We start from the raw sequence: 23,737 nt of genomic DNA, 5'->3' as shown, positions 1-23,737 counted from the left end.
AGAAAATCATGCTGTGGCCACACAGCAGCGCCGTCGGTTTCGTGTTAGCCTGGGGACCTGCAAGAGGACACAGACACAGAGAGGTTACCTAGCCTAAGCCCTGCCTGGGATCCTCAGCGGGCCTAACATAACCCAAATATGCCGCTGACCGCCAGCGGCCGATCTCCCGAATCCGATGGGCCGGGAAACCAGAAAGTGCCGCACTAGTGGCGGCGCCGATACGGAACGAATGCGTTCCATAACCGGCGGGATCCATGCCCACCTGGGCCATCGCCCTAGATACTAAAGCCCAGAATTGGAAACGGGTCAGAGGGGTACCGTCACAATGCCTAAACAGGTACCCCTGGCCTGACCCCCTCATACCGCAATAAAGCCGTAGGGCGGCCACCGGACACACCGACTGGTCGGCGGCCGCACTAAGGTGTAAGGCAACCCCTCTGTGCAGCTGATCCGTTTTAGACCTTCTCACTACAAGGGACACCCCCCCCTTGTCTAAAGGTCAGATCAGCGAACTGGAAGGCCCGGAGCGAAGTGTCAGCCTGAGACGAAGCCATGGCCTCGCTGACCCGAAGGGCCCCAAAGAACATGACACACGCCGCTGCCCTGAAAAGACGGGCCTCGTACAATGAGGAACACAGACTGCCAAAAACCACGTTCATTGATGACAGCTGCTCCACCGTCAGGGGCTGACGAGTGTCACCTGGGGCCCCCGCTTGCTCCCTAAGCCAGCCCTCCAGCATCTTCCGGATGCGAAAGTCACCCGAAAGATCCGCAAACCCCCCCGCCTTGGACAGAAAGGCGAGGCCGGCTAACCGGGACCGGATCGTCCTAACTGACAGGCCACGCTGCCTAAGCTGGACGCAAAACTCGGCCAAATGCTCTACAGGGACAGGCCAACTAAGCTGGTAACCCCTGCCCTGCCTGAACTCCCCAAACTCCTTACCTGCACGCTGGTATGCCCTGAGGGTGCCGGGCGCTACAGACAAGGAGATTGCCCGGGATGCCTCGCCTCTCCACCACTCTGAATCCCTCCCAGACTCCAGAGGTGGCTGGGGAACGCTTCTGGCAGTTCTCGGGCCCACGGGGCCAGGGTCCGAAACCTGGACAACTGACCACGGGACAAGGCATCAGCAACCCCGTTATCTAACCCGGGGACATGCTTAGCCAAAAACAATGCGTTTAGAGACAAGGACCTGTGCACAAAATGGCGGACAAGCCGCATGACCCTGTCGCTCTTTGAGGACAGGGCATTCACTACATGGACAACCGCTAGGTTGTCACACCAAAAGTGCACAGTCTTGTCCCTAAACTGCTCCCCCCAAAGCTCTAAGGCCACTATTAAGGGGAAGAGCTCCAGGAACGTAAGGTCCTTAACCAACGAAGAGGCACTCCATTCCGGAGGCCATGCCGACCAGCACCACTGGTCACCTAACACTACCCCGAAACCACAAGTCCCTGCGGCGTCAGAGCAGAGCTGCAACTCAGCTTCCAACAGAAGCTCGTGCCTCCAAAAAGACAACCCGTTAAATCTATCCAAAAATTCCCGCCACACGCCGAGGTCAGCCCTGACCCCGGCGCAAAGGCGGGTACGATGATGGGGCAAACGGAGCCCCTTCATCGCATCATACAACCTCCTGGAAAAAGCCCTTCCAGGAACAACTACCCGACAGGCAAAATTAAGAATGCCTGCCAGTTCCTGAAGCTGCCGTAGGGTCACCTTCCGGCAGCCCAGAACCTCATCAAGCTTCCGCTTAATCTTTACCAACTTCTCTAGGGGCAATCTGGAAGATTGCTCCTCTGAGTCCAATTCAATACCCAGAAAGGTAATCCTGGTGGCGGGGCCTTCGGTCTTCTCAGAGGCTAAAGGCACCCCTAATTGAGCACAAAGGGCTTCGAAGCCCCGCATCAAAGCAAAACATTGCTCCGAATGCGCAGGCCCCGCCAAAAGGAAATCATCAAGGTAGTGAACGACCGTACCCAGTCCACTTTGCCTCCTGAGCGCCCACTCCAAGAAGGTGCTAAAACTCTCAAAAAGAGAGCACGAGACAGAGCACCCCATGGGTAAAGCTCTGTCCACGTAATAGCCCCCCTCGAAATGGAAGCCCAGCAGCTCAAAGTCGTCTGGGTGTATGGGGAGGAGCCGGAATGCCGACTTAATGTCGCATTTACCCATAAGGGCTCCCACCCCACACTTCCTAACCATAGTCACGGCTGCATCAAAGGATGCATACCGGACTGAACACAACTCGTCAGGAATGAAATCATTCACTGACTCCCCTTTCGGAAAAGACAAATGGTGAATCAACCTAAATTCACCACTCGCCTTTTTGGGGACCACACCTAAGGGAGACACACGAAGATTCGGGAAGGGCGGCTCCGCAAAGGGCCCCAGGACCCTGCCTTCGGCAACCTCCTTCCCAATCTTCTCCCTAACAATGTCTTCATGCCCAGCAACCGACCTAAGGTTGTCAGACATGAAGGCCTTCCTAACACCCTGATAAGGGATCCTAAATCCCTCTGCAAAACCTAGCAAGAGAGCGGCCGCTCTCGAGCGAGGGTGGTAGTCGCCCAACCAACCCTCAAGCACCCCTAAATTAATTGGGCTGGGCCCCTTTTCCCCCAGCAGGTGGGGGAGGCTTTGGGGGACCCGAGCCTTTCTTTTCAATCCCCTTCTTGGGGCGGGGGCACACGGCTGCGGAATGGTTTCCCCCACAACTTCCGCAGGCGTGACGAAACCTGCAAATGGGGCGAAAACACGCCCCCTTTGCAGCGAACTCGTGACATATTAAAGAGGCACCCTTACTAACGGCACCCGCCACGGCCTTGGCCGGCGCGGGCGTCGCAGGCTCCTCCTCCATAAAGTGACCGCTATCGGTCCTATCACAGCCCTCCTTCCCTGACATATGAGTGGCCTGGAACCACAGGTCCGGAACCACCATATCCCAAGGCAAGTAGGGGTCATGGGCAATACGCATACGGAAGCCCTTGTCGTAGTGCCTCCATATGGTCCCCCCATACTCAAAATGGGCCCTCGCTATCAAGTCGATGTACTTCAGCAAGGCAGCGGCCCTCCCCGGCTGCCTCTGAATGACCACCGACGCAAAGGTCAGAAATGCATACAGCCACGAGCTGAAGCATTTCGTGACCTTTGTCTTTTTCACTTTCTCCCCAGGGACAACCTCCTTATCTTGTTTAGGGACCTCCCTATTCAAGATGGAGAACAAATCAACGTACTCCCCCCGCCAGATTGCCTCCTTAACTGACGGGTGCAGATGGTACCCTAAAGGTGTGGCGGGCAACCCACAAGGGATGGCCCCAGGCTTGATGCTGGCGAACGGGTCCCACACCGTGGTGGCCCCCGAGCCCAGCACCCCAAGCCCCGGTGGATACATGAATGGGACCGGTGGCATAATGGCCGGTGGAGGAGGGATCCAACCCCCCACCCCCGCCCCCGGTGGGACAGGCACCCCCAGCGCCCCTACTGGCGGAGCTGGCGGGGACCAAACCTGACCACAGGTGCCTGCAGCAGCCCCCGTGAAACTGTTGCCACCCCCCATAGCTGGCGGGATGAACCCGGGACCCTGGATGGGCAGTAGCGGAGATGTGCCTGTATGTGGTGCAACCTCACCTGCCCCGTAAGGGGTAGACGCCATCCATGGTGGGCCCATCCTGGTTGGGCCCTGGAAAGATGACCATTGCCCAGGCTGGGCCATCTGTCCAGCATGGCCCGTCTGCCCGGTGCTGCCCGCCTGTCCGGTTCCCGCCATCGGTACTTCGTGGGCCACTTGCCCAGCTGGGGCCGACTCCTCTTCGGGGTCTGCGCCCCAAGCTGCGGTGGCAGCCGAGGAAAGCCCCTCCGGGCCTGCCCCCGACCGCCACCTCTCCAACTCGTCGAGCCGCTCCAGGACCCTGGCCCAGGAGAGAGAAGGGGACACCTCGGGTTGAGGGACTGTGGGCATAAACCCTACCACCCCCCCCACCGGGATCCCCCCCGGGGGCCCCTCTGCCGCCGCCCGAGCCCGGGCAGACGGCCTGGCAGCCCTCCTAGGCCGCACCACAGGTTGGGCCGGGAGGGCCTTAGCTGGCCGCTTTTTAGGGGCCATACCACCAAAATCTATCTTTTACACAAAAAGGAATAGGGCGGGACCAAGCCCTCCCCAACTGGCCCTGCACCCCGTGGGCAAAGGCCTGCCCGAAGCAGCAGGCCTCCGCAGAACCAAGCCCTCCCAAGAGGCTAATCCCACCTCCCAGTGGGCAACAAGGCCCGACACCAGGCCTTTATCCCAGGCCACAAGCCACCCCCAGGACACCACAAGCCCGCGGGGCCTCCCAAGGGCAGCACCCCCACCACCCACAAACAGGCAATGAGGCTCCAAACCGGAGCGGAGTCCAGCCGATGCTGGCTCCGCCAAACGCTGAAAAGGCTCTTCGCTTAAACCACAGGCCACAAAATGGCGCCTCGCACGAGGTCGCCACCTAAAATGGCCGCCGGAGCAGACGAACGAACGTCTGCTACAGTAGATCGGTCCGGGCGAAAAGGAAGAGCCTCGGGCCTGCTCGCCCTTATATAGGGCAAGCAGGCCCCGCCCGGACCAATCAGGGCCTCAGCCAATCAGGCCCTGCTCTCCCGAGCGAAGTCTCGCATCGCGAGACTTCGCCCGGGATCCAAGATGGCGGCCGCCATGAGGGACCGTGTCTCCCGGTCCCTCCAGCAAAGCCTGCCTGCCGGGTAAGTCCGGCGCTGCCCATCTTTTCGGCTCCGCTTTTTGGAATTTTTTTTACACTTTTTTTGCACTGCACATGTGCCCTCAGCAATACTACTAAAACTACTACTACTACTACTACTACCACTACCACTAATAATAATAATAATAATAATAATAATAATAATAATAATAATAATTTATTAGATTTGTATGCCACCCCTCTCCCAAGACTCGGGGCAGCTCACAACAATAATAAAAATAATGTTACAGTGGAACAAATCTAATATTAAAAGAGAAAAAACATATAAAACCCCATCATTTAAAACCAAACAACACATACACATTAAACATAAAATATAAAAGCCTGGGGAAGGTGTCTCAGTTCCCCCATGCCTGGCGATATAGGTTGGTCTTGAGTAATTTACAAAAGACAAGGAGGGTGGGGGCAGTTCTAATCTCCAGGGGGAGTTGATTCCAGAGAGCTGGGGCCGCCACAGAGAAGGCTCTTCCCCTGGGGCCCACCAAACGACATTGTTTAGTCGACGGGACCCAGAGAAGGCCAACTCTGTGGGACCTTATCGGTCACTGGGATTTGTGCGGTAGCAGGCAGTTCCAGAGGTACTCTGGTCCAATGCCATGTAGGGCTTTAAAGATCATAACCAACAATGCTAGGCATTCTTATAAGCAAAACTGCCTCCCCTGATCTAGAAGCCAGAGTTTTATATATATATACATGGGGAGGGGGCAAAACGTAAGAGAAAAATACAGCAAACGTGGGAGAGCAAGAAGTAGGTCTTCAAAGGTACTGGATGGGTAGGTGCCTCAAATGCCGGTTCCCCACTCAGGATTTCTAGCATTTCCATAGCTGGCCATAGTTGTGACGAGATATTGTTGAGGCTTCCCCCTTCTTTTAGCGCCACTCAGCCCCAGAATAAATCTGCAGGTGCAAAGCGACCTAGAATACGTTTATTCTGAAGTAAACACAGTGCTTAAAATGCTTCTGGGGCCTTGGGTTGGCCTTATTTCCAAGCCTGTTAAGAGCAGGGGATCACAATGGCCACTGGGAAGTTTCCCGCCATAGCTGTGAAGGCCCCGCCACCATTGCCGACTCTGAAGGAACGTTAGAAATGGAGTCAACGTGTTTGTGTGAAATAAGTTGTTTCCTTTTGCCTTGGGAAGTGTGAGAGTGGCTGCGCTGCTGGCCAGCGCCTCTGCTGATTGGAGGTGGGCTGGTGATGCCTGGGGAGGGCGAGATTAGCGCGTTCTCAGCTGCACCCTGCAGTGCCTCCACTGGCCTAGGAGAAACTTTGGGAGGCTCTGGACAGCATGAAAGGAGGGCTCGGAAATTTTGTAGCCACATGGCTGCAATGTTTGCCAGCCAGTGCCTCACAATAAAAGTTGCAGACATGGTGGGGAAAGTGGGTGGCAGATTGGCAAACTTTGCAGCTACATGGCTCAAAAGGTTCCTGGGCTGTCTCTCTCTCTCCCTGATGGCTAGTGCATCCCAAAGTGTCTCCTAGGCCAGTAGAGGCACCGCTGGGAGGCTGGGAGCATGCTAAACTTGCCTTCACTGGCCATCGCCCGCCCACCTCCCATCAGCAGATGTGCTCTCTCGGAAGGACAGGAGGGGCTGGCTGCTGGTCCAGCTCCACATGCCCGAACGCCGGACTCTGCCATTGCTCCTGCCTGGCTCACCGCTGGCTGGTTCCCAAGCTAGGAGGCAGCGACCAGTTCCCCCTGCCCTCCAGATCACTACCCTGTTTCCCCGATAGTAAGACACCCCCGATTGTAAGACGTATCGGGGGTTTCAGGGGGGTTGGCTAATATAAGCCGTACCCCGAAAGTAAGACATATGTCTTACTTTCGGGGAAACACGGGGGTATTGCCGCCTCCCTCTCATCTAGCTGCGCGCCGCCTCCTGCCCACGTCCGCACCGTCCCCCTCTCCATACGTCGCCGCGTCTGCCACCTCCCTCTGATCTTAATGAGCGCCGCCTCCTGCCCACTTCCGCGCCGCCCCCCCTCCATATGTCACCGCATCTAAATGTTAATTTTATGGTTAAAACAAAAAATTTGACAATTTTTTTCCAATATAAGACATACCCCGAAAGTAAGACATAGTGGGGCTTTTGGGGATAAAAAGAAAGTAAGACACTGTCTTACTTTCGGGGAAACACGGTAGCATGAGTGTGGCTCTCAAGGAGCTCAGCCACAATGTGTGTAGCAACAGTAACCATACACCCTCCCACTTTATGGCCTCTTTGTTCCCCCTCCCTCTCCCTCCTTCATCCTGGGCGATCCCATGTGAAATACAGGGCAGCTGCTAGCAAAGAGGGCAGAGTGAGGGGTTGATGCTTTTGGGACGAGGAGAGCTTGAAAGCATCTGGGTCTCACCTGGCCTCTCTTCCTCTTGCAGCCACATGTGCTGCTGTTGCCATTCCAGAGGGCTTTACATGGGAATGGAGGGGGGGGAGAGGAGAGGCAAGCCGGCAGGCCGAAGGTTCACTCACTTGTTTGGCTCTCTTATCTCCACTCTTACAAGCTTTGCTGCCCTTTTTCTTCTCGTGTGGCACTCCCAATCTTTGAGACTGTGGCCTGATCGAGGGAGGAAAGGGAACATGTGGGAGACAGAGGCATCAGGAACGTCTGTGGCTCTTCCCTGAAGTGCCTTGCAACAGCCAAATAGCCTGGCCCTGCATTAAATTGTTTTTTCTCCTCCCTGCTCAAGAAAATGGTTTTGATACAGCATTCTGAATAAAACAGCATTGTAGATTTTAAGTTTTCTTAATTGAAAAATGCAAGCACATCTCCCATGATTAAATTAAATTAAATTAAATTAAATTAAATTAAATTAAAATTAAATTAAATTAAATTAAATTAAATTAAATTAAATTAAATTAAATTAAATTAAATTAAATTAAATTAAATTAAATTAAATTAAATTAAATTAAATTAAATTAAATTAAATTATTAAATTATTAAATTAAATTAAATTAAATTAAATTAAATTAAATTAAATTAAATTAAATTAAATTAAATTAAATTAAATTAAATTAAATTAAATTAAATTAAATTAAATTAAATTAAATTAAATTAAATTAAATTATTTTTGGGAAGGCCAGCCAGTCTAGTAATTCATAATTTTCCCTTCCCCCAACAATTAAGGGGGCGGGCAGGCTACTACTGCCAGTAAGGGCTTGCTTGGGTCTCATGGCTGCTGCCCATTTTCCTTCTTGTCTGTTCTGGCACTTAGCAGCAGTGGAGGGAGAGCAAAAGGCCCATGTTGCTTCAGAGACTTGGCCAGGGAACAGTCCCAAGAATGCAAGAGTGCCTGCTTCCAGGTTTTGGAATAGACATAAGCCTGCTAAGGAGGCTCAGCTCTTGGGCTGAGTCCCTTGCCTCACCTACCCAAAACAAGGAGAGGCAATGCCTTCCCTGGTTTATTTTATCTGTTGATTTTAAGCCCTTTGGGGCTGAGAAAAATTGTTGCAAAACTATGTCCCCTGAAATGGACCACTAGACTCCTAAACAACTTTAAAAATGAACTAGCAAAAAGAAAAGTCAACCAAAAGAGCAATGTGCAAACAAAAGCAAATAAAACATCCCCAGGAGCAAAACAAACTAAAGCTTAATTTGTAATGTATTGTTTAATGGACTGCTAAATTAGCAAACTGGACTGCTAAATTGACCATGCCCACCCAGGCACATGACCATGAAGCTACACCTGCCCAGCCACATGACCATGAAGCCAGAGCTATTGCCACATGACCATGAAGCCACACCTACAAAATAAGCCGTGGCCACAGAACTGGTAGTAAACAAATTTGGGACCCACCCTGCTAGACAGCTAATGTAGTCTTCTAATCAATTATATTGGTCTGGTATCAGGAAGGTTCAAATTCAAGAATACTTTCATAGAAATTCAGTGTCTTCTTTTAGCCCAACTCCCCAGCACTGTTAATAGAAAAGGGAGGAGTAGGTACTATATACATTCCCATTGCTCCTGAATTCTAAAAGTATACATGGAAAGCTCTGATCATCTCACCTGACACACTGTGCAGAGAGAATCATGACAGAAGGGAAGGGAAGGAAAAGAGTGGAAAGAGAGATTTACAAACAACAACACGAGGCTGAAAGGGAAGAAAGATGCAATCAATATCCTAGTCTGGGTTTGCTGAGAGAGAAAGCCAAAGACAACTTTAAAAGCTTGCCAGTGTTTTGCTAGGTGCAATATTTTACAAGCAATTTAAGATTATTTAAGGCATGAAAACGCCCTCTTTTTCTTTTTTGAATCTGACTGGTGAATGAATGACAGTGGCAGTCTTCAAAATGAAACTCTTACATCAGGAATTGTTCAATGATAAACAATCAATATGAAATAGATTTATTTCATAAAATTGTAAGATATTGTCTTTATGCTACATGTTAAATTATTATACATACCGTATTTTTCGGTATATAAGACGCACATTTTCCTCCCTAAAATGGGCTGATAATTAGGGTGCGTCTTATATTCTGAATGTAGCTTTTTTTTCAGCCCTAACTAGCTGCTAACGATCTTCCCAGCTCTTACCTTGAAGACTCTTTCATTGTTTCTCTCTACGCAGAATGTTTTCCAAGCCCTAAGTCTTTGCAGGGTTTTTTTCATTGCCATAACTTGGTCCAAATAAGTTTCTTCCCCGCCCTAACCAGGTGCTAACAATGTTCCAAGCTCTTTCATTGTTATTCTCTGCCAAGAATGTTTTCCAAACCCTGTCTTTGTAGGGGTTTTTTCCATTGCTTTACTTGCTCCAAATGTTTCTTTTCAGCCCTAACCAGGTGCTATTAATGTTCCCAACCTCTTTCATTGTTACTCCTTGCAAAGAATGTTTTCCAAGCTCTAAGTCTTTGCAGGTTCCCCCCCCCATTGGTCTAACTTGCTCCAAATATTTCTTTCCAGCCCTAAGCAGGTACTAATGATGTTCCCAACTCTTACCCACTTGCAAGCTCTTTCATTGTTACTCTGTGAGGAATGTTTTCCAAACCCTGTCTTTGTAGTTTTTTCATTGCTTTACTTGCTCTGAGTGTTTCTTTCCACACTTAACCAGGTGCTAACAATGTTCCCAGCTCTTACCCGCTTGCTAGCTCTTTCATTGTTACTCTCTGCAAAGAAGAATATTTTCCAAGCTATAAGTCTTTGCAGGGTTTTTTCCATTGCTCTACTTGTTCTGACTGTTTCTTTCCAGATGCTAATGATGTTCCCAGCTCTTACTGGCTTGCAAGCTCTTTCACTGTTACTCTCTCTGAATAAAGTTTTTTAAGCCCTTAACCAGGGCATAAAATAATGTGCTGAAGCTGACCAGACTAAGGATACTAGCCAGATGAATACCCGGTAAGCAGATTATTTTCCCTATTTTCCTCCCTCAAAACTAAGGTGCGTCTTATACTCCAGTGCGTCTTATACCCCAAAAAATATGGTATTTATTTCTTCCCTAATCGTAGCACCAATGAAACTTCATTTTATTCTTGGAGCAGGTGGGAATTGTCCAAATATTATGTTGGGACTTGTGGTAGAAATCAGAACGTGGGATTTTGTTTAATAATTCCTTACATGCAAATTTAATGTATGCACATGGAGAGAATAGGTATGAGGTAAGCAAACTTCCAAATTATGTAAATTTCCTCTTCCAAATAGATGCCATGTGTGCCTATAGGAATTCTTCACAGAGGTATGTATATATGTTATGTTGTGAGCCACCCTGAGTCTTCGGAGAAGGGCAGCATATAAATCCAATACATACATACATACATACATACATACATACATACATACATACATACATACACTTTAATATACTCCATCCATATTCTCCAAATTCAACTATGGTGAGGGGCTTCTTGATATATGCTAGAGATAATAAATGTTTCATTTATTACCTCTTTGACGTCACAAAGATGTCCTTCCTGGCCGGCCGAAACGTGGATTCCAGGAAGGACATCTCTCTGACATCAAAGCTCCACCCATGGAATTCCCTATTGGGATTCCCCACCTCCGTTTGAGCCTCCCGACCGGCTGACAGCTCCGCGGCTCTTTTGGCAAGGTGACAGCCGGGCGGCAGGGCTTCTCGGCGGCCTCCCAAACCCGAATGCTGAACCTGAATTTTTGCCGAACTTCCGGGTTCAGCGTTCGGGAGAACGCCGAGAAGCGCCCGGCTGTTTTAAAAGGTGACAGCCGGGCAGCGGCGCCAAGCAGAGTGCTGTTTTTGCGATTTTTTTTGCTTGCACGCATTAATTGATTTTACATTGTTTCCTATGGGAAACATTGTTTCGTCTTACAAACTTTTCACCTTACGAACCTCCTCCTGGAACCAATTAAGTTCATAAGACGAGGTATTACTGTACATTTATTTAGGAATCTATCTTCTCCATTGTGAAGGTCACAAATGGTGATCATGTGACACTGGGGATACTGCAACAGTTGCAACTTTGAATACTGGTCATATTCAGTGCTGTTATAATTTTGAATAAGCTAACTTGAATAAGTTAACTGAGATCCATATACATATAAATCTAACCTATCTTTCCCATACATTTCATAACTCCACATCACTATTGTTGACAACAAAAATTTAGGCCACTTCAGCAGGACTGTTCCTCTTGTCCAGTAAACCTTGCTTCATTTGCACTACAGACATTTATTTTCCTGTGAAATCAGTTTCTTCTCTGCACTGAGTAAGGTGTGAGTTCACCAGAGGAAGAGGCGTGAACATTTTGATTTGCAATCCTTCCAATAAAATCTATATCTCACCTTCATTACTCTTTTACATAAAAATGCAAAATAATCTATTTCAGTGCACATAATCTTCCAAAGTATTGAGGCCATTCAATATATGTCCATTGAGATATAACACCAAATAAACAAAAACCCTGAACAGGATAAGGTAAAAGATATAGGTAGTTCTCAGTTAACTTATTCAAGTTAGCTTATTCAAAATTATAACAGCACTGAATGGGGAACCTTATGACCAATATTCAAAGTTGCAGCTGTTGCAGTATCCCCAGTGTCACATGATCACCATTTGTGACCTTCAATGATGGCTTTCAATAAAGTCAATGGGAAAGCTAGCTGGAGGTCACAAATGATGATCACATGATGTCATGCTTAACAATTGTGTCAGATTTGCTTAATGACAACTGATACTGCCTGACTTTCTGCTGCAAGTTAAGATATTGTACTCTACAACTGTGTCTCTTAGATCAGCGTTTCCCAACCGGTGTGCCGCGGCACACTGGTGTGCCGCGAGACATGGCCAGGTGTGCCGCCAAGCTTCAGCTGGGCGGGGCGCTGCCGGTACTTCCGTCCTGGGGCTCCCGCTCGCAGCTGTCCCCCGCCTCCTGCTCGATGCCGCGGTTTTCGGCGCTCTCCTGCTGGGCCCCAAAGAAGGAAGGCAGGAAGAAGGAGAGCTCCATTCTTAGCACCTTTTTCCCGCCTTCTTTCTTTGGGGCCCAGCAGGAGAGCGCCGAAAACCGCGGCATCGAGCAGGAGGCGGGGGACAGCTGCGAGCGGGAGCCCCAGGACGGAAGTACCGGCAGCGCCCCGCCCAGCTGAAGCTCCTCTGGCGTCGACGGCAAGTGTCCGATGGGAGTGGGGGGAGGTGGCCGCAGCGGCCGCAGGCAGTCGGGGGAGATGGCGGCGGCGAGAGGGATCGCTCACTCGCTCTCTCTCAGCTGACTGCAAGTGGGAGCCCTGACGGTGGCGGTTGGACGTGCTGCTGGACGTCGTACATGCTGGCGCTGCGTGCCTGGCATATACGGTGTCCAGCACCACGTCCAGCTGCCGCCGTCAGGGCTCCCGCTTGCAGTCAGCTGAGAGAGAGAGAGAAAGAGAGACATATAAGAGGCAGAGAGAGAGAGAAAGAGAGACATAGCAAGAGAGGCAGAGAAAGAGAGACAGAGCAAGAAAGAGAGACAGCAAGAGAGGCAGAGAAAGAGAGATAGAGAAAGAGAGAGAGAAAGAGAGACATAGCAAGAGAGGCAGAGAGAGAGAAAAAGAAAGAGAGACATAGCAAGAGAAAAAGAGAGACTTAGCAAGAGAGGCACAGAGAGAGAGAGAAAGAGAAAGAAAGAGAGACATAGCAAGAGAGACAGAGAGAGAAAGAGAGATAGCAAGAGAGGCAAAGAGAAAGAAAGAGACATATTGCAAGACAGTGAAAGAGAGAGAGAGAGCAAGAGAGAGAGAAAAAAGCAAGAAAGAGATAGCAAGAGAGACAGAGAGAGAGAGCAAGGGAGAGAGAAAGACATAGAGGAAGGGAAGGAGGGAGAGAGAAAGAGAGCAAAAAAGAGAGGAAGAAAGAAAGAAAGAGGGATGGAGAGAGAGAATGAAGGGAAGGAAGGAAAAGAGAGAAAGAGGGAGAAATAGAGCAAAAAGGAGGAAGAGAGAGGGGTTTTTTGTCCAAACTTTTCTTTAGCCCGCCCCCCCCCCTTTCAGCGTTCCCCAGGATTTTGAAAATACGAATAATGTGCCGCAGCTCAAAAAAGGTTGGGAAACACTGTCTTAGATGATAAAGTCCCCAGTCCAATTAACTAGTCTAGTTAACCAAGGATTACCCATAACAACTAAAAACAATATGTTAATTGATTAACTGAGTTAATATAGCACAGTAAAGGAATAAATATATACAGATCTCAAATAATAAAAATGTTGTGGGTGGGAGGGGGAGATGAAAAATTTCATTAAATACACAGGGCATGATCCTATATCTCAAAACTCCTGAATGGAGCTATGAAGATCTGAATGGGAAGAAATATACTGAAGTTGATCCCAACAAAAGAAACTTGCCTATTGTCAAAAAACCAGCTGGCGATCTGCTTTGGTAATGACTGTGGATAATGTGTCAGTCTCCCTGAAGGAGCAGGTCTAAGGAGGTCCTTCTAAACCTTTGGCTATTGCAGAATAAGTTGGTTGAAGGTATGTTTAGAGCTTCAAAAGACATTACTTCAAGATCTTCATCTTTATTAGAATGGCCAGGCATCTCCAAGATTCTTAAATTAGCGTGTACTGAAAGGAGAGGAACTTTGTAGAGAGAACTTTGCAGTGATGGCGAACCTATGGCACGGGTGCCACAGGTGGCACGCAAAGCCCTATCTCCTGGCACATGAACTGTCGCCCTAGCTCAGCTCCAACATACATGTATGTGCCAGCCAGCTGATTTTTGGCTCGCATAGAGGCTCTGGGAAGGTGTTTTTGGCTTCCAGAGAACCTCTGGGAGGGTGGGGGAGGGCGTTTTTATTCTCCACCATCTCCAAGGAAGCCTTTGGAGCCTGGGGAGGGTGAAACACAAGCCTACTGGGCTTACCAGAAGTTGGGAAACAGGCCATTTCTGGCCTCCAGAGGACCTCCTGGGAGCAGGGGAAAGCTGTTTTTGCCCTCCCCAGGCATTGAATTATGAGTGTGGAGACTTGTGCATGTGTGATAGCGAGTGCACACACTCTTTCGGCACCCAAGGAAAAAAAGGTTCACCATCACTGGTATATGGGATTCAGGGATCTGTAACTATAGCTGTTCTGATAAAAGTAGCTTTAAGTGCACACAGTATGTTTTTAGTCTAATCTACCATACAGGCCAACATCAGTCTTCCAAGTTTGAATGTTTTTCTTTTCATTCTTTTTCTTCTTGTGAAGTGGGGGCAGGTGCTATCTGAGGCATTTTTATAAACTACTTTTAGTCTGAAGTCAACACATATTTATTTGATAATTGCCTTGGTAACAGATGTTCCTTCTGTTCTCCTTCAATGGCATCCTCTATACTCTCTATAAGTATATACTTGAGAGGATGAGAACTCATCCATAGTATTACAACAATAAAGATGATCATGCAATATAGAAACTGGCATGGGTCTTGTGATCTGGGCATTGGGGCTTAAATACTCACACTAAGCTGTTGAACTCATTTTTCTCTTGGCTTGTAGCAAGGCGAGAGTCCATTATGGAGAGAGCTGCATATAAATGCAACCAACCAACCAACCAACCAATAAATCAATCAATCAATCAATCAATAGCATCAAAGTTACACATGGTAATTGAAAGATATTCTTGCCCTACCTAAGATACTAGGGTTTGAGGTTTTGTTTTTTTGTGTGTGGGGGTTTTTTTTGTCCTAGAGGCATTCTATAATAGATTGCAGAGGTTGTTTTTTTTTTTAATACCGAGAACCTACAGTATCTGACATGGTAGTTTACAGTTTCAGGACCAGATGACACGCCTGAGAGTGATTTTCTTATTAGGCTGGACACTTCACCCGTATGTTGATAAAGTGATTGATGCTCTTGAAAACTATGTGATATTTGGTTGCTTTGACAGAAATGGAGGGTGGGTTAAAGTAGTGTGTGTGTGTGTGTGTGTGTGTGTGTGTGTGTGTGTGAATGTTATCACACAATCATATGATCTATTAGCCCCCACATCCATCTTTAGATGGAAATGGCCACTGCCTATGCATCCATCTTTCGATACTGGGGGGAAAGCATTTTTCCATAGACTGGGGTTGAAGCTGATATGGTTTCTTTGGAAGTTTTGTATTTTTACCTACCTAGGAACACATCAGAAAAAGTATCGGCTGCCTTTGCTTTTGTATTTTGGAGTCTTAGGTTATTTGAACATTGGTTATTATGTTGTCAGGCTCAATTAGGACCTTATCTACCATCTCTGCAAACAAGACCCCTTTGAACAGGCCTAATATTAGAACTGATTTTGATTTAAAGTTTATATTCCAGTTCTTTACATTTGTGTCTTTGTGCTTATTATCATGGCTGAGGCATTGTCCAGATGTACAATTAAGGTGCAAATACATGTCTATGAAAGATGTAATACAGGCAAATGCAATTAAAGGAAAATGGAAAGATTACAACTCTTTACAAACTGAATAATAAAATGAGAAAAATATTTTCATATAGAGCCAATGAGCCATAATTAGTTGACGACCAGAAACCATGAGACATGGAAGCCACTATATGGCTTTTGGTCAGTTTCTCTCTTTCAGCCAAATTTACCTTACAGGATTGTTTTGAGAAAACAGGAATATTATGTAGATTGCCTAGCATTGTATAAATGTTCTAATCTAATCTAATCTAATGTAGTCATAGGGATGCACAAGAAGACAGATATATAATAGAAGGTAGGTATATAATAGAAGGTAGGTTATAGAAGATAGGTGATATCCATTGATATTTTATACTTGAGGCAATCAAAGTGAGTCAACAAATATGGAAGTGGAACATGTGTAGAGGTGGGTTGGTCCCGGTTGGGACCTGTTCTTAGAACCAGGAGCGCCAGTGGCACAGTGTTTGGTCACTGATGTAGGCCTGATGCAATGATTTGTCATTCTATGATCCTTTCCAGGAGAAACCAAGGAATTTTTGAAGGAAATTACCTGATAAATCCAACTAAGAAAATGAGAGGAAAAAAATAATGGGATGATAAGCTCCTTATAGAACCTGCTTTTTTCCTCCATCCATTAACCAGGCCATCGTTGTTTCTCATATTGAAATCAAGGGTGAGCAGAAATTCATACATGATATTGTTATAATGTTTGCAAATTCTTCCTCATACAATTTGCTTCATTTGTTACTTATATCAGGTTTCTCAACTAAAAGGCTTACAGTATTAAGAAATAGCCCCAGGTTATAATGCAGCCATTAATGTTAATGACATTAGCCTTGGAATAGGAGTGATTAACAGCTGGTTCTCAATCTGTGTGATCTTAATCATGAGAAAGTAAGCAGTAATGGCTTGTTTAATTACAGTAAACACAGTGTGTCACCAGCTAATTAGATATGATTGATTATTGCTAACTTCATTCTCTGCTCAAAATTAGAGGTAAACATTTGAATTCAGTAATAAATGCTGGGAATGAACTTTAAGAATGTCACTTTGAGTATAGTAAAGTATATTAAAAATAAAAGATGTCAACAATGTTGAATAGATCAACGGATGGGGCAAAACAAGGTCCATTTCGGGGTGAGCAGCATATAAATGCAACAAATAAATAAATAAAGGTTCAATGATATTCAGGTATAAACCCTTTCAAGTCATAATGACCTTAAAGGAAGCAAAAATCATAAACATGCTCATTGAAAAGTGAGAGGAGACTTAGCCCCATTGTTGTGAAACATGAAGCCCTCCCATAGCAAATTAGCCGTGTGCTTTTGGTCTCCAAGAAAGTTTTTTTTAAAAAAAATGGCCCTCTGATCACTTTGATGCCTAACTGAAGTGATTGGGACAAGCTTTACCTTGACTAGCAACTTTATGTTGACTAACAAGCTTTATGTTGACAATGTTTCAGCTAGGATGCAGTTGTGAAGCAATTGATGTCCCATCACTTATCTTCAAAGTGAGCAAAACTCGGATCTTACCACTAATTACACTGATAAATTTGACTATTTCATTAATTAAAGTCCAGTATAGATTTTTCATTCACTTCTAACTTAACTTAAATACACTTAGTTTTACCTGTAACTTCTACAAGGAAACCACTGGAATAAATCTCAACATAAACCTAATATTTATAGACAAGAGTCCAATTGTTTTATCAAGTTTAATCTTTCTATTGCCTACTCAAATTTAATCTGAACTGAATGTAATATAAATTTATCAATGCATCAGAAGAAAGGGAACTTGGTGGAATAATTGACAATATAAATTATGTGTGATAAAAGATACATATAATGTAATGACTTCTGCAAAAAATGAGGATGAGAAAAAATAGGAAGATATAATGTATGTGCAAACCAAAAGTTGAAGACTGTTTGTTCAAGGACAGTATATATTGGAAATTAAGCATGCTTGAGAATAAATTAAATATTTAGCAAATGATTCAAGACTCAGCAGCAGATTAATCCATGGGGAAATGGATGGAAAATTCCAAGTCATGAAAATATTTGTAAAATTAAAGTAGGAAGTATGTGGCCTGTTGAGTGGAGCAAGTATTTCTTGAAAGGAGCATAATTGGGCATGTGTAAGAAATTGCTTCTCTTCAAATTTTTCTATGTAAAAAACAATTGAGTATGTCAGGAGAAATATAAAAAATAAACTGAATTCAGTGGGATTAGTGATTTAAGAACTGATGTAAAACCAGAAAAGATGAAATCTAAAGGTGATAAATTACTGTGAGTCAAATACAAAAGTGAGCAACCAGTATAACAAAACATACTAATTTATTTGGATTGAGAGAGTGAAGGAAGAACAAATTGCAAAATAAAACTCAATGTGTCAAGAAGGAGAACACCAACAAAGTGGTGATAATTTGATAAAGTTGATGAGACCTTTAAAAAATGAGACGTCTAAAGGACAAGATGAATGCATGTAGTTGATTGGTAACTGGTTAGTAAATCCACAGTAACTGAATTTAAACATGCCTGGGATAAACATATATCCATCCTAAGATAAAATACAAAAAATAGTATAAGGGCAGACTAGATGGATCATGAGGTCTTTTTCTGCCGTCAGTCTTCTATGTTTCTATATTTCTAGTGAAAAAACAGAAAGTATGGAAAAGGTATAGTGAATGCTGCTGGGGTGAACAAGAATTTTTATCTCGTGTCTTTAATATTTTTCTGCTTACTATTATTTACTTTTTAATGTATGTTGCACAATATTGCTTATCTCAAAAGGGAATTGTGTGATGGGAACTTTTAATGACTACAGGGATGAAGTGAGTAACCATTTCTTTGTTCATTAATACTGAATGCACTGTAATGCCAATAACACCAAATGCTGATTCTACATTCAATCTGTAATCTTTATCTTGTGATTATTTTGAAGTATAACCCTCATGGCTTAGATATCTATTCTAAATTTTGAATGTACTGCATTTGGGTCTTCTCTATTTTCTTTTTGTAGCATTATGCCTGATGAATATAGTTCAGAGTAATTCAAAGACTTGCACACTGTGTGTGTCATCTTGCTCAGCTAAGCATGAATAAATTGGTGAGAAACAGCAATTAGCAAGAAGACAGGATTCTGAAAGTTGGATTACTATTCTGAGAGAAATGATATGCAAATATTAAATTACTATCATTGGTCTATAATGAAACCGCTAATGGCAGCTAATAAAGATGAAGAAATTTTTCTGTGGAGAAATGAACATATAGGAAGACATCACAATCCAACTGTTGCATTGCACTAATGGAAAACCAGCTGTGCAAAATGACTAAATGATTAGTTCCCAGCCTTCTGTTACAACACAATTCATAGTTCAATATCTGCTTTTCCACTTAAAACATACAGTTGTCATAAAACTTCTGATGGAAGTGTCATCAAATGGGCCAGTCAGTATTTTGTAGCAATAAACCCCATATCAGAGGAGCTCTGTTACACTTCTGAAAACTTTGCAAAGGTTGACAGTTCAAACTATGTTGGTTGGGGTGGAGGTAATATGCTATGGTACGGTATATCTTTAACTTAAGACAATTGCCCAAGATCTGACCTAGGACAACAAAGCAATTTTAAGCCAAATCCAAAAAGGCCTCTCCTATAAGATTTTAGATGAGTTGGCCAGAGTTGGGCACAGTTGGAAGGTATTTTGGAGGTCTTCTAGTCCAACCCCTTGCTCAAGCAGGAGATCCTATACTATTTCAGACAAATGGCTGTCCAGTCTTTTCTTGAAAGCCTACAATGATACAGCACCCATAACCTCTGATGGCAAGCTACTCCCTGGTCAATTGTTCTATCATGAAATTTCTCCTTAGTTCTAGATTGAGCCAAGGTGGTGCAGTGGTTAGAGTGCAGTACTGCAGGCTACTTCAGCTGACTGCTAGCTAAAGTTCAACTCAAAGTTGACTCAGCCTTCCTTTCTTCAGAGGTGCCAGATTGTTGGGGGGCAATATGCTGACTCTGTAACTGCTTAGAGAAGGCTGTAAAAGTATTGTGAAGTAGTATATAAGTCTAAGTGTAAGTGCTATTGCTATTACTATTGCTTCTTTCCTTGACTAATTTCCATCCATTGCTTCTTTTCTTGCCTTCAGATGCTTTGGAGAATAGCCTGAGTCTCTCTTCCTTGTGGTAGTGCCTCATATATTGGAACACTGTTATCTTTTTTTAAAAAAATTAGAAAAAGTTTTATTGAAGTTATATACAATTAAAAAGACAGTACATAATCTATGGAATCTATTTCATATTTCTTTAAACTAATCTTGTATTTGGATATTATCACTTAGGGGTGCACTCACTTTTGTTGCCAGCAGTTTAGACATTAATGGTTGTATGTTGTATTATTTTGAGGGCACAGCACATTGACACTATTATACAAGCTGTAAACTCAATACTTTACATTGTAGCCAAGTTTCATTTCGTCAGTGTTGGTACATGAAAAAAATATTCTTAAATATTTACAAAATGTCACATTTGTGACACACTGTATATACCACCATTTATCCCATATATCGTATTTAATGCCAGCTATGGAGTCCATGTTTGCTTATTCTATGCATCTGGTTCCCCATTCACTCTCCCAGGCAGGAAGTGTCTGCATGTGATGGAATATAATCCTGACTCCCAGGAGGGAGGTTGTATATTTCACAGCAACAAGACACATCAAAGTTTTGATTTGTTGGGGGAAGAGAGTTAAGGCAGTTGCTCCCTAACAGTTTTCAGATTATATATTTAAAGGTTAAGTAGCCTGCTTCAGTTTGGCAAGATTTTTGTCTCCAGGTAAGGAACAATAAATGAAACTACTTCGAGGAGTCTCTGCATGTTTTTCTTGGGTTTTGGAGCATAATACTGCATTTTGCTATAATGAGTGACTCATGAATAAGAAACAAACCCATCTGAACTTGGCAGCTTGGCTGCCTCTTGATAGGTGCTGCTTGTGCAAAAGAAACTGTAGCTGTGTACAACCTGCAGGGAGGGGATTTAAACAACAGACAGTCATTAGCAAGTGGATCTTCTGACAATGCCTGCACTCAAATGGCATTTATCATAGCTCCTGAAGGTGGCTCATGAAAAAAAGGTGATGTCCAACATTACTCTCTTAAGTAGCTTATGTCTATGGGGATTCTCACTCATCCAGATCACGATTGCCCCAAAGGTGCTTTTTCAAGAGGCAACTGGACTTTCTAGTTTTTATTTGAAAATGTTTCTCTTCTCATCCAAGAAACTTCTTCAGCTCTGACTGGATGGTGGGAAATGGAAAAATTTATACTCCTTGCAGGCAGCTGGTGATTTACATTCTTTTAGAGAGTTGTTAAGGCCTCCTGGAGGTTTATTTGTATTATCAGGGTCACCTGAGTGGTGCAAAGTCATGTGAGGACTTCTTGGAACTGGTTGAGAGGACTGTGTTGTAGATTGGAGATAGGTGATGTTGTATCCCACCCCCTCTGTTGAGGGAGGGTTGCTCAGTTTTAACATAGATGGTCTCTGACCCCTCTTTCACACCATCGGTCCTCTCTGTCCAAAATGTGGATTTTGCTGTCTTCAAAATAGTAGCATTTTTCTATTAAATGCAGATGGACTGCTGAGTTTCCGGTCACAATTCAAAGTGTTGGTTATGACCTATAAAGCCCTTCATGGCCCTGGGCCAGGTTATCTCCGGGACCGCCTTCTGCCGCACGAATCCCAGCGACCAATTAGGTCCCACAGAGTGGGCCTTCCCCGGGTCCCGTCAACTAAACAATGCCGTTGTTTAGGGGAAGAGCCTTCTCTGTGGCGGCCCCGACCCTCTGGAACCAACTCCCCCCAGAGATTAGAATAGCCCCCACCCTTCTTGCCTTTCGTAAGCTTCTTAAAACCCACCTCTGTCGTCAGGCATGGGAGAATTAAGATATTATTTCCCCCTAGGCTTCTACAATTTATGGTACGTTTGTATGTATGAATGGTTTTAAAATAAGGGTTTTTAGCTACTTTAGTATTGGATTGTCGCATGTTGTTTTTACCACTGTTGTTAGCCGCCCCCAGTCTACGAAGAGGGGCGGCATACAAATCAAATCAAATAAAAATGAAATGAAATGAAATGAATCTAGTCATAATGGTGGGTTTGTTTGTTTGTTTGCTTGCTTGCTTGCTTGTTTGCTTGTTTGTTTGTTTGACCATCCAGTCAGAACTGAAGAAGCTTCTTGGATGAGAAGCAAAACATCTTCAAAGAAAAACCAGAAAGTCGAGTTGCCTCTTGAAAAACCAACTTTGGGACTAACTAGCTTATCTTTCTCCGGCCGCATAACCTCCAGATATACTGGAATTCTTAACTCCCAGAATTCCTAGCTAGTAAAGTTTTAATCTACTGCTTCCTATTTTTTTTATTAGTGAAATATATAAAAAGTAATACAACAGTGAGAGCATAGTAAAACATTCATACAAATAGCAATTAAAGAACTAAAACTTAAAGAAAAAGAAAAGAAATATGTCCATGTAATATTAATATAAAACTAGCTCAACTATTTAATATATTAATTCTACTTTATATCATATAAAAGTCTTTGCTTTATCTTAAGTTTAGAAATAAAAAAAATTACAAGAATTGATACAGTGCGTATCTCTTGAATTCATTAAGTGCTTAACATTCTCTTTCTCTACATAATTTTCTTTGCCAAACTTCCATACAACAGAGCCAGTGTTTTTCATAAAAGTTAAACATCATGTTTTACCATAAATCCTTATCATATTTATCTCTTTAACTCTGAATTTTTCTCCAAAGTTATACAGGTAGTCCTCGACTTACAGCTATTCATTTCATGATTGCTCAAAGTTACATCAGCACTGGAAAAGGTGATTTATGACCTATTTTTACAACCTGTTAAATAGGGTGAATGGAAGAGGCAGACAGAAGTGGATTCAAAATAAAAGCTCTTTATTTGGCAACTATTTACAACCCTTTTATAGGGAGCTGCCAATCAGCAGTCAGTATTTTCCCTCCAGAATAGAGGACCTGACTGAAGCCTATGTGCCTCAATCTGAGAATGTAACACAACCATTACAGCATCCCTATGGTCACTTGATTAAAATTCATGTACTTGATAACTGGCATTATTTATGATAGTTGCAATGTCCTGCGGTCATATGGACATCTTTTGTAATCTTCCCAATTTGGGGTTCAATTGTGCTTGTATATCGGGGATTATTATTATTATTATTATTATTATTATTATTATTATTATTATTATTATTATTATGCCGCCCCTCTCCTCAGACTCTGCTCCATTGCAATGCGCTCTACATGGAGCTACCCTTCAAAAATATTTGAAGACTACAATTGGTCCAAAACGCAGCCACAATAAGTCTCTGTATACAATTCAAGATGTTGGTTATTACCTTTATATCCCTACATGGTTTAGGACCAGATTATGTACGGGATTATGCCACATACCTCCCAGTGGCCGATTAGGACCCACAGAGTTGGCCTTCTCAGGATTCCTTCAGCCAGACAGTGTCAGCTGGTGGGACCGCGTGGAAGGGCCTTCTCTGTGGCAGCTCTGGCTCTGTGGAACCAACTTCCCCCTGAGATCCGCATGATACCCACCCTCCTGGCTTTCTGGAAGGCTGTAAAAACATGGCTTTTCTGGCAGGCCTAGAGCCGGTAAATCCATCTTACCTCAGTCGTATGTATGGATGAATGTTTTATAATTGTTTTATTGTTTATTGCTGTTTTTATATCGTTGAATGGATGTATGTTTTAAATTAAGGGTTTTATAATTGTTTTTATTCTTTCATATTGCTGTTATCTGCCCATGTGGAGTAGGGTGGCATACAAGTTGCAGTAATAATAAATAAATAAATATGTAATTATAAATTGCAGCAGATTTTCTCTGCATCAAATTGCAGAAGATAGTTTTCATTTGATTTCAATTTGATAATAGTATTGAATTCACACCATTACAACAAAGACATCCTTGTTGTAATGAAAATTTATCCTTTACACTTTATATATACAAAATGCATAGGTTTTTTTTCTTCCAGTTTAGTTTTTAGACTCCATCACAGCTTAATCCGCAAAAAAAATTCAGGTATTTTGAAACTGGCTGTGGAGTGTTTACATTACATTCTCAGGAGTTTCTTTACATACTTTTTATA

The 23,737-nt window shown here is 44.2% G+C and overlaps 1 protein-coding gene across 4 annotated transcripts in view; it reads right to left on the bottom strand.

Moving 5' to 3' along the window:
* Nucleotides 1-23,737, bottom strand: part of SNTG2 (syntrophin gamma 2) — a 249,146-nt gene that overhangs the window by 188,593 nt on the left and 36,816 nt on the right. The gene's annotated exons all lie outside the window — the stretch shown is intronic.

Source organism: Erythrolamprus reginae, chromosome 1 (assembly GCF_031021105.1).
Source record: "Erythrolamprus reginae isolate rEryReg1 chromosome 1, rEryReg1.hap1, whole genome shotgun sequence".
NCBI lineage: Eukaryota > Metazoa > Chordata > Lepidosauria > Squamata > Dipsadidae > Erythrolamprus > Erythrolamprus reginae.
The sequence above is the reverse complement of the archived record's forward strand: the minus strand, read 5'-3'. Positions and strand labels throughout refer to the sequence as shown.